This window comes from Apteryx mantelli, chromosome 2, assembly GCF_036417845.1.
Source record: "Apteryx mantelli isolate bAptMan1 chromosome 2, bAptMan1.hap1, whole genome shotgun sequence".
Classification (NCBI taxonomy): domain Eukaryota; kingdom Metazoa; phylum Chordata; class Aves; order Apterygiformes; family Apterygidae; genus Apteryx; species Apteryx mantelli.
Window position 1 is genome coordinate 163,414,949 of NC_089979.1, and position 9,707 is coordinate 163,424,655.

Sequence of the window (9,707 nt, forward strand, 5' to 3'; positions counted from 1 at the left end):
AACTTTAGGAAGAGGATAGATCACAGTAACAGTGTTTGAAGGGCTCCTTTAACTCTGAGGCAGCAAGGTTGGGGGTGGGAGAAGAGACTTAGGCCAAAACTCTGCTCCCAAGTTGTAGATTAGATGTAGCTGCAGACTCAGCTGTTCTCCAAGCCCTTGGCCAGGGTTAGAAGAAAGTTCCTCTATGTGATTCCCTAATCTTATCATGGGATGATTATTGCAAATTCTAGAAGTAACACTGTATCATTCCATATTTCTTTTTAATATAGTCAGTTTTTGCATCCTGGTACATTTATTTTTAATGGTTTGGTATTGACAACACTGAGACAGAGCCATTGCAATTATCTGCAATTTTGTTAAAACCAGTAAATTTGGATTTGCTTTCACCATGTTCAAGATTTCTTGGTCTTGGAGTGACTGTGAGGATGTGGGCTGCCCGGAGAATTGTACCCTTCATCACTGAGGTTTTCACCAGAGGCTGTGGGGAGATTTTTGGTCTATTCCAGCCTTGTGGAGTCCCGGGTTGAACTTTACATTCTTACAGCTGTGCCCTTATTCCATGTAGTTCTTATAACCATGTCTCACTGGCAATGAAATCCCTGTGTCCTGATGTTTTTTCTGCCTTCTCTGTGAGAAGATAGATAAACTCAGGGCAAGGCCCACAACCATGTGTTTGTGATTAAGGGGAAAGATCTCCCATCGTCTTTGATGGACATCGTTGGTTTGCATTTCATATCATGCAGCCCAAAAGGGAGAGGCTTATTCTGAAAGAAACCTAACTGGTATTTGCCATTCATATTACTCTGGTCATTTCTCATTGTAGCTTGCATAACCCAGCTGAGATAAATGGTGACGGGTGCCTTTCCTTGATGAGGAAACTTTCCCTATAAGGTGCTTAGTGACACTCTAGACAAAGATTGGACAGACCCCTTAAATCCATTGCTAACACTATGAACAGCATCAGGATGAGCATCTAATTTTGCTGCACTAAGAATGTAATTGTGAAGAAATACAAATCAATATAGGTCTAATCTAAGTTAAACTGAGCTTTAGGGATTAATCAAATCTTAATTACAGACCAATCCACACAGCTATGGTTATTTCTAAATTCATTCTCTGAGCATTCATGCAGGTGCTAGAAGCCAAATATCACCTTTTACATTACTGTTATTAAACATTATAGATTAATAATCTTTCAGTTGTGAATTATTAACATGTGTGGTGGTACTTTTAATTTAGACAAACTCTTTGGACCAGATTCTGCTTTTATTATTCATCTGGTACCTTTTCCCACCAGGAGTCCTGTTAACCTCTATAGAACAGTTCATGTGATAAGATACAGTTCATTTGCATTTATTTGTGGAAGAGTGCATAATGTATTACACCATATGTTCATGCAGGGAACATTAATGTCCTAAAGAACTTGAAACCTAAGACCAACAGGCAAAAAGACACAAGCTAAAAGAGAAGGAAGAGTGATACTCAAAAGGGATGGAGAAGCAAGATGGTAAAATTTATAGCTAACATCACTCCTGTGTCCAGAATAGGTGGTAAAAGATTTCTGAAGGACATAACTGAATTAGGTGAGTGGACAGTGTGAAGGTACATAACAAGTTAGTATTAGCAGAAGCATCATTTTGTGGGCTTGGTTGCGGATCAAGGTCTTATTTTGTTAGGCAATGTATAAACTCAGATTAAGGTGACAGTCTTTGCTCTGTATCCTTCAGTTTAACCATCACTGATGAATGTAAAATCCATATAAAAAGGATGGAAAGGAAGCTGAGTACATCTATTAGTTACAGATGCAGCACTACCATAAGACTGTTGTAATGATAGATGGCAGGGTGTTTCAGAATGGTTCAAAGGGACTTGCAAAGGGTTGCAAAAATCTTTTATTAACTAAAAATATTAATTAGGATAAAACAAACTCAGCCATGTTGACTTGCATTGGCTCAGGACAAGTCTTGCATGGGGACTAGTGAGTGTTTACCCCTGCAGCCACTAATTGCAGGTGCCTCTCACTCTCCCACCTTGGAGGACCTGAGCTGCTGTCAGCAATGAAAGGCAGTTAGCAGTTCCCTGTTTGGAGTCTTGCACACGGAAAGATGAGCTCAGGAGGGGAATGCACTTTCAGAAAGCTTGAGAAACAAAGAAGCGGCTTAGTAACAGCACTGACCAACAGCAAATATCTCTGAATCGTTATTGCACCCTCCTCATTTAGGATTTCTGCTCAGGGTACAATTTCTGTCAAACAGGCAAACAAAAGGTTTGAATGTGTAAGAAATGGGATGGAGTAAATTTCAGCATGGTATAAAACCAAGGCTTCTCTCTCATCTAGAATGCTATATGTCACTGCCAAGGGAATTAAAGGATGTTCAGATAAGGATGACAAGAATAATTTGAGACCTAGGAAAAAAAAATCTTATATGGAGAGAGATTGAAAAGATAAGTGGTGTTTACAGTGGAAGAGAACTAAATAAGAAGGGCTGTGATAAAAGCTTGTGCTGTCAGGTCTGTGGCAAGGGAAAGAGGGGGAATGGTGAAAAGGGACCCGAGAGGAGCAAGCGTGCCTGAGCCTGCTGGCAGCGGTGATGCCGGACCTGAAGCAGGGAAGGAGACCTCTCGGGAAGAAGTCATGGCAGGCTGTGACAGAGCAGGGTGGCACCAGGAGGGAGCCAGCAATCCTCTTAGGGCCTAGGAAGAGACTTGGGCCCAAAAAGGAAGGGACATGCTCTCGTTGCCAAAACTTCCCACCTTACCTCTATGCACTATTATAAACAGTAGAAAGGAGGCTGGCTCAGCACTTCTCTTTCCGTGTCTCCTGACACAAGGCATGCAATAAAAGAGTAGAAGGCAGGAAATTCAAGGTTAATAAAAAAATGTCACCATGGAAAATATCATGGGTTTGTGAAGCTCACTTCCATTGGATGTTGTAAAGGCCGAGGATTTGACAGGATTCAAAGAGGGACTGACCACACCTCAACCCAGTATTGCCATAGTTAACATGAGCAGATTAGTTGAAATAGCCTCCAGATCCGGCGATTACACCATCTCCTAACTATCGGGAGTTGAGACAAGGCCTCTATGAAGAACATGGTCTCCAAAAAGTTTCCTTGCCCTCAGACTGAAATAGCCTGCGACAGACAGGCTCCAGGGCAGGATGGAGGCAGGTGGGTTCAGTGTGGCCAGCTGCACATTCCTGAGACATAGTGCGCATGAGAGGGGCTGTCCTCCCGCAAAGGTGAGCTCTCATGACATTCAGAGTAAAGATCCCATGGTTTGGAGGAAGCAATGTGGTCTGGCACCACAGCTCTGAACAAAGACCAGGAGTCCTGGACTGTGCTTATAGTTTCACCACTGGCTCCTTAGGTCACCTTCTCCACACCACAGTTTCCCTACGTGTAAAATGGAAGTATGACACAGACCACTCTTTGTTTGGTGATCTGCTACTAAAAAGTGCCCTATAAATGCTTATTACATGTATTTTTTTTCACTTAATGCGTGTTGAGCTCCCCCAGTCGGAAGCAGTCCACAGCATGAAACTCTGCTGCTTTCAGAGTGCCGGGAAAGCTATCCTTGCTCCTGACAAGGAGTTCAGCAGCTCCTCTCCCCCAGCTAGTTCAGCAAACCATTCTAGCAAGTGGCTAAATTAAGTTTACCCAAGTGCATTTCATTTAGCTTCACTAAGACAGTTATCCTATATTAGATGAATACCCACTGGGTTTTAAGAGCATATTTATTTGAAGATTAACTACAAGGCAGAGTTGTTTATCCAGTGGGTCAACTGGATTAATGACGTGAAAACTGAAACACCTATCTTATTATACTACAAGAGATGACTTAGTTTTGATACTTTGTCATTTTGATTTATTCTAAGTCACTATTTGCCTTATGGTTCTTCTGTCCCTCCAGTCTGGGCAAAGCTGACCTGAGTCTGACCAGCTTCAGAATCGGGTACTCAGATAAAAATAGGTCCGCCTGATTCACCCAGAGTCAGCTCTGGGTTTCTTTGTAAGAGATGAATGTTGACACCTCAAATGCAGTTTTGCAGCAGGGACAGAGTTCCCTTTGGTGTGTGCAGCAGGGCTGGCAGGATGAAGAGGGGACTGTGGGAAGTGATAAGCAGCTGGGAGGGAGAGTGAGTTTCTGGTGGGGCGGTAGGGAGATGTGGGGGACTTATGGGTGGCTGGCAAGGTCATTGTGGTTGTAAAGACTGGGGTGAGGGGAAGGAGTTGTCAGGGCTTGCAGGGTTAGCAGGGCTTGGATGCTGAGATGGGGCAGTGAGGGCTCTGCAGGGAGAGGAGCTCAGGAGGCACCAGGGGGATTTTGGAAGCTCTGGGTGAGGGCTGAGTAGGATCAATGATATTAAGAGTTTTTTGGGTGCAGCCCAGGGTCTCTCTTGCTCTTTTTCCTTCTTGCCCTGCTCCCAGGATCCTGAACTCCCTCTCCTCACCTCTCTGCATTCCAGGATCTCTGTAGACCCCAAATCTTTAGGCTACACCTCCCTCCAAAACTTTTTTTCACCACAGGTTTCTTTTGGTTTGCCCAATAAAGTTTCTCCAGAGCAAACTCTTCCCATTAGCAGAGGAAACAAATGATTCATGGCTGTGCTGGTTGCGATTCAGTTGTCTAAAGAAGGTGTCTAATGCCATCTGAGATGGTCTAGCATCTCCCACCTGCTGCTTCAGAAGAGCATGAGTAGATTTTATGTCATATCTACCAGCCCCATCCAGATGTCCCTGCATCCATTTATACTACATTCTTATTTTTTTGTCAACTGAGTCCTGTCTTTCTGTGTCTGACTGGATGCCTTCTCCTTCACGTTGGGGTATGAGGAAAAGAAATGGAGATGAGAAAGTATTATAGCTATAAATTCAGACTTTCAAAGGAGTATTATGGAGCGATATTAACTTTCAGCATATTCCTCTGAGTTCCTTTAAAAATACCAGCCATGTTCCTTGCAGGGTCACATCTGAGGTAGCATCAGCACACATAGTATCAGCAGTCTGGCAGCCAAAACTAGCCATGAAAGTCTTGCTTGAGCCAGTTTTGATGATCTGCTTTAATCACAAATCCAGCAAAGAAGCTCACCTCTCCAAATCAGTGATAAGGCAATCAACATCTCTAATCTAACTCTAATCAGTAAAACATAGGAATTTTTTTGTTTGTTTGTTTTCATGGTAAAGATGTCTGACATTTTAGACCAAGGACATGCTGTAGATTAGTTCTTACGGGCATTAGTGAAACGGATCTAATCCCAAGTTCAACCCTGCTTTGATCAGGGGGTCAGGCCAAATGACCTCCAGAGCTACCCACCAACCTGAACTGTCCTTTCATCTTGTTTTTGATGCAATGCCACCTAACAAATGATGATTTAGTTGAAGAAAATAAGAACAAGCAGTGGAAGTATAAGAAAGATAAGGAACTAGTTAGAGGAGAAATGGTCATAGGTTGTGCTGAGAAGTGACCTCTCCCATAGGAGAGAAGATACAGATAGAGCTTCACACCAAAGACAGAAGAGACAGAGAAATCGTACCGGTGACATAAAGTCGAGAAGCATTGTCAATACTGAAGAGGCTCCAGATATCATATAGGAAAGCCTGGATGACCTCAGAGATTGGGACAGTGGAAATGGGATGAAACTGCAAACTCCTGAATGCAGGACCTTGCACTTTGTACTAATGTCTGCCATAATAAGAAATTCTGTGGATTTTTTAGAAAGAACAGAGGAGAAAGACCTGGATGTACTGGTTAATCATAAGATGTCTGAGCTACCAATGTCATGTCACATCACGTCAGGCTAATGCAATCTTGAGATGTATCAAGAGACATGTTTCTAGTGAAGATACAGATGTATTAATGCCACTGTACAGGCTGCTGATGAGACCTCTTCTGGAACAGCGTGTACAATTCTCGTCACTGGTGTTCAAAACTGATGAATTCAGATTGAAACAGGAAGGACCACTGATCAGGGAAATGAACAAACTGTTTTACAAGAGGAGATTACAAATTTGACTCCTTCAGGCTAGCAAAGACAAATATACGTAATGACTGCTTATAAACATACCGGAGGGGGTAAGCTTCAAGGGGGAAATGGACCTATTAACTGAAAGGACAACGATGGCACAAAAAAAAAAAGATATGAATTGTCCATAAATTTAAATTAGTAAATAGAAAGAAGTGTGCAAATGACAGAAATGAATCTCTGTAACAGCCTTTCTTTCTGAACTATGGAGGGGAAAAGCCTGGTTAGTTTTAAGTTGGAGTGTGATTATTTCTGAAAGAGAAAATATGGAATCTGCCATTGCAGGGACTGGTTTAAAAAATTCCAGAGGCATCTTTTAACCTGCAATGACCCCCCCTTTTTTTTTTTGGCAAGTCCACTGCCCACGATAGAGTTGCATGGAAGTCAAAGGGGGAGATGTCAGCTGCAGGATGTATCCGAGGCAAAAACTCCAGTACCCAGGCTAACAAAGAAAGAAAGTCTTCACTAACGTGTAGTGTTTCTGGTGCTTGATCATTCTGACCTCACTGGACCCAACAGCCTAATTTTTCCAGGAGTTCTGCAAGCACATAGGTGAGGTCCCTGTCCTAAAATCTTACAAACTAAGGTAGGGTTTCTTTTTTTTGTAAAAATGTTCTATGGTATCTTAGGATACTTTCTAAACAGGGACAAATCATAGAATTAAATTCACAATATGCTTTTAGTGTTTGACTGATATATTAAACTGGATTATAGGCTTGTATCATAGGAAATTATACTTGCGCTTTAGTTCCATTAGCCTACTTTAAACATTGGCATTAGAAGTGGATGCTTACTTAAATTCCAAACTCTGCCTGGGTTATAATCTGTTTCTCTGATATCATAGATCATTTGCAAGCCACAAAGCCCCTTTGATCTTGCAGAATGCTCAACTGAACTTAAAAGGAAATTAAATGCAGAGCTCAATTTTTCATTAAATTGTCACCCACTGTTTTAGAGTTATGACTCTTCAGATCTGTTTCTTCTAACAGGTGGACAAACAGAATGTTAATACCATGGTATCTGTGGAGTTATAAAATCTGCACTGAACAAGAGATTTTTCTAATTATTACCGCTTCTTTATTAGCAATTCTAAATCTCAATTTTCCAAAAGTCTCAGGACACTCTAAAAACCACTGAAAAATCAGGGCTTTAAAAAACTGCGGACAATTGTGTAATCTCAGAGGACTTAAAGCAATAAGAGCTAAGCAGGCCTTTATAAAATTGGAGCTGGAAAAATCAGGGCTTATGTGCCATTAGAAAAGTTTTTGATGGGGTTTTGCTTTTATAAAACCAGCTATACTCTTTAAGATCTGCAGCAGAGATGCAGACTTTAATCAGGAATGTAAAACTGCAGCATTAAATCTTGAAGGTGCTTCATCAAGCGGAGACATCAGTAGGTGCAGAACCAGCCGGAGTGAGGCATTCCCAATTTGCAGGAACTTACTGAGCAGGATGGCAGCAGTTGCCTCGCACCCTGGACCTGCACCTCCATCCCCATTTCCCTGAGACGGTGGTTGTGTGATGCCTCTGAGAGCCTGACACTGGAAGCTGGGGTGGTACAAGCCATAGGTGTGTGTTACCTGACTCTCTTCCTATCTCTTCCTATCTCATCCTCAGAGAAAAGATCTATTGCAGCTCCCTCCAGACAGCCTTTGGTGTCTTTAATCCAAATTGTGGCAGCTCAGCATTTTAGGCTTGAAAGCCTCCAGGTTTGGCAAAGTCATAGACAGACTTATTAAGCTACCTACTAAGGTCACATCCTGATGCTGTAGATATGGCAAAGGGATGGGGGGAAGGAGATGAGGAAACTGCTATTTAATGCATAGATTTTAGTAATGTCCATTCCTTTGTACCAAGGTCTAGTTGTGCAAGGAACTAAGCAGAATTAAAAGCTGGATCTATGTGCTATCTGTGCTCCAATCTCCAGTTTATTCATGTCAGTGTCTCTAGTCACGGAGAGCTGCTGGTGAAGTGGAAAGATGACAGTGAACAAAGCTACTCTGTGTTTGTAGTGCTAGGTCTGAATCAGCCACATTTCTCTGCTTTTTTCTGGACTTTGCTCACAACTGGCATTTTTTTTCTTAATTACAGCAACATTCTAACTGGAATTTGAAATTGAATTTGGGGTGGGTTCTGTCAGATTCAAGAAGTCCTGTTCTTGGAAATCTGGTGTTGGCAAGGGTTTGGATGAAAATGACTCTGGTTTCAAAAACTTTCTCTTTTGAGAAGTTGGCTGAGCTTGTGTTTGTTTGCACAGTCATTCCTCTCTCCCAGGAAATGCGTTCTGATCTAATGTCTTCTTCTGCGAACAGCCTGGTTGGCTCAGTGGGCTGTTAAGAACATTGTGCTGGCTACATTCACTGCTTTTAGACTAGAGCCTTCATCCTGTGACAAGTTGAGAAATGGAGAGCAGAAGATGTTTTTGAACTGTGGAAGGAAAGAAATGGAGAGGGTATCTGGGCCTAGGTGGGGAGACAGACACCCCTTTCATCCTAAATTTTAAGGAGTCTGTGAAAGCACAGCTACTGTTTCCCAAAGGAGGAATTCAGAATTGCTGAGCAGATTCTTTTACTATATTAATACAGTTGTGCTAACTACAATAAAAATTAAAGCCAACAGTTTCCTCTGAGCCAGGGAGGGAGAAAAAAACCCACCTCTTTGCAGGATCTGGAACACAGAGGACACCCTTTGTCTGCCCTCCTTCCACCAGCACCAATGGAAGGAGCTGTACTTTAGGATCTTTTGAAAAGCAATGGATTAAGGTAAAAGGGTGTGAATTTCCATGTCCAAGACCTATAGAAAAGCACCCATAATGAACATTGTAAGAGACTGCAGCTGAAGTCTGTCAGCCAGGCTTGTTTTATTGGAGCCCTGGAGAAACCTGGAGTTTTAACAATAGCCTAGAGAAAAAGGCCAAGATCCAGAGCTGCCTTTTCCAGGTACATGTCCTCAAGGTCATAGTTTTCCTGAAGAAATTGTTCAAACTGAAGAGCTGCAAGAGGATCATCTGTAAGAGTTGCTCCCTCCACACTCTCCACACCTGAGAGTGAGAGCAGTTCTTACTGACATGGACTTGGTTGATCCTGCCACAACCTGTCTGGCTGATTGGTTTGGAAAACTTTCCTTAATTAGTAAAGCAGCGCATAAAGGAATAACTCCAAACCCTTTGGAGATAACTGCAACTTGTGTCAGGCCCCCATCAACACTATTCCCCAGTAGCAGTGGAAGATGGAGCAAGACTTAGTTTTTGTTGAGGTCTTGCTCATTGACCACCAGTTGAGCTCCATCATGCCAGGAATGTGCATACATACAAAGAAGAGACCATCCCTGGTTTTAAGGCACTTATAGGATGAGGCTAAAGGAGCAGGTGGGTGCAAACAGGGCAGGGAAGCACGAGACAACAGTAAGATGGCTAAAACTAGCTTGAAAATACCCTGGGCCTCTTGACCTCTACTACATCCCCACTGTGGTGTTTCAGCTATTGTGTGCAAACAAAGAGCAGGGGAGGAGACGCTTTTAAAATGGCACTGCAGTCAAAGAACTTTTAAAAAATTCTTTACGCTTAGTCTCCATTAGTCTTGTAATGTTAATTAGGTCTCCTGGGAAGCAGAAGTGTTCTTCCAGGACAGCCGTTTGCTGGGAGGCAGAGTACGGATTGCAGAGATGATCATTCTTTGGGAAC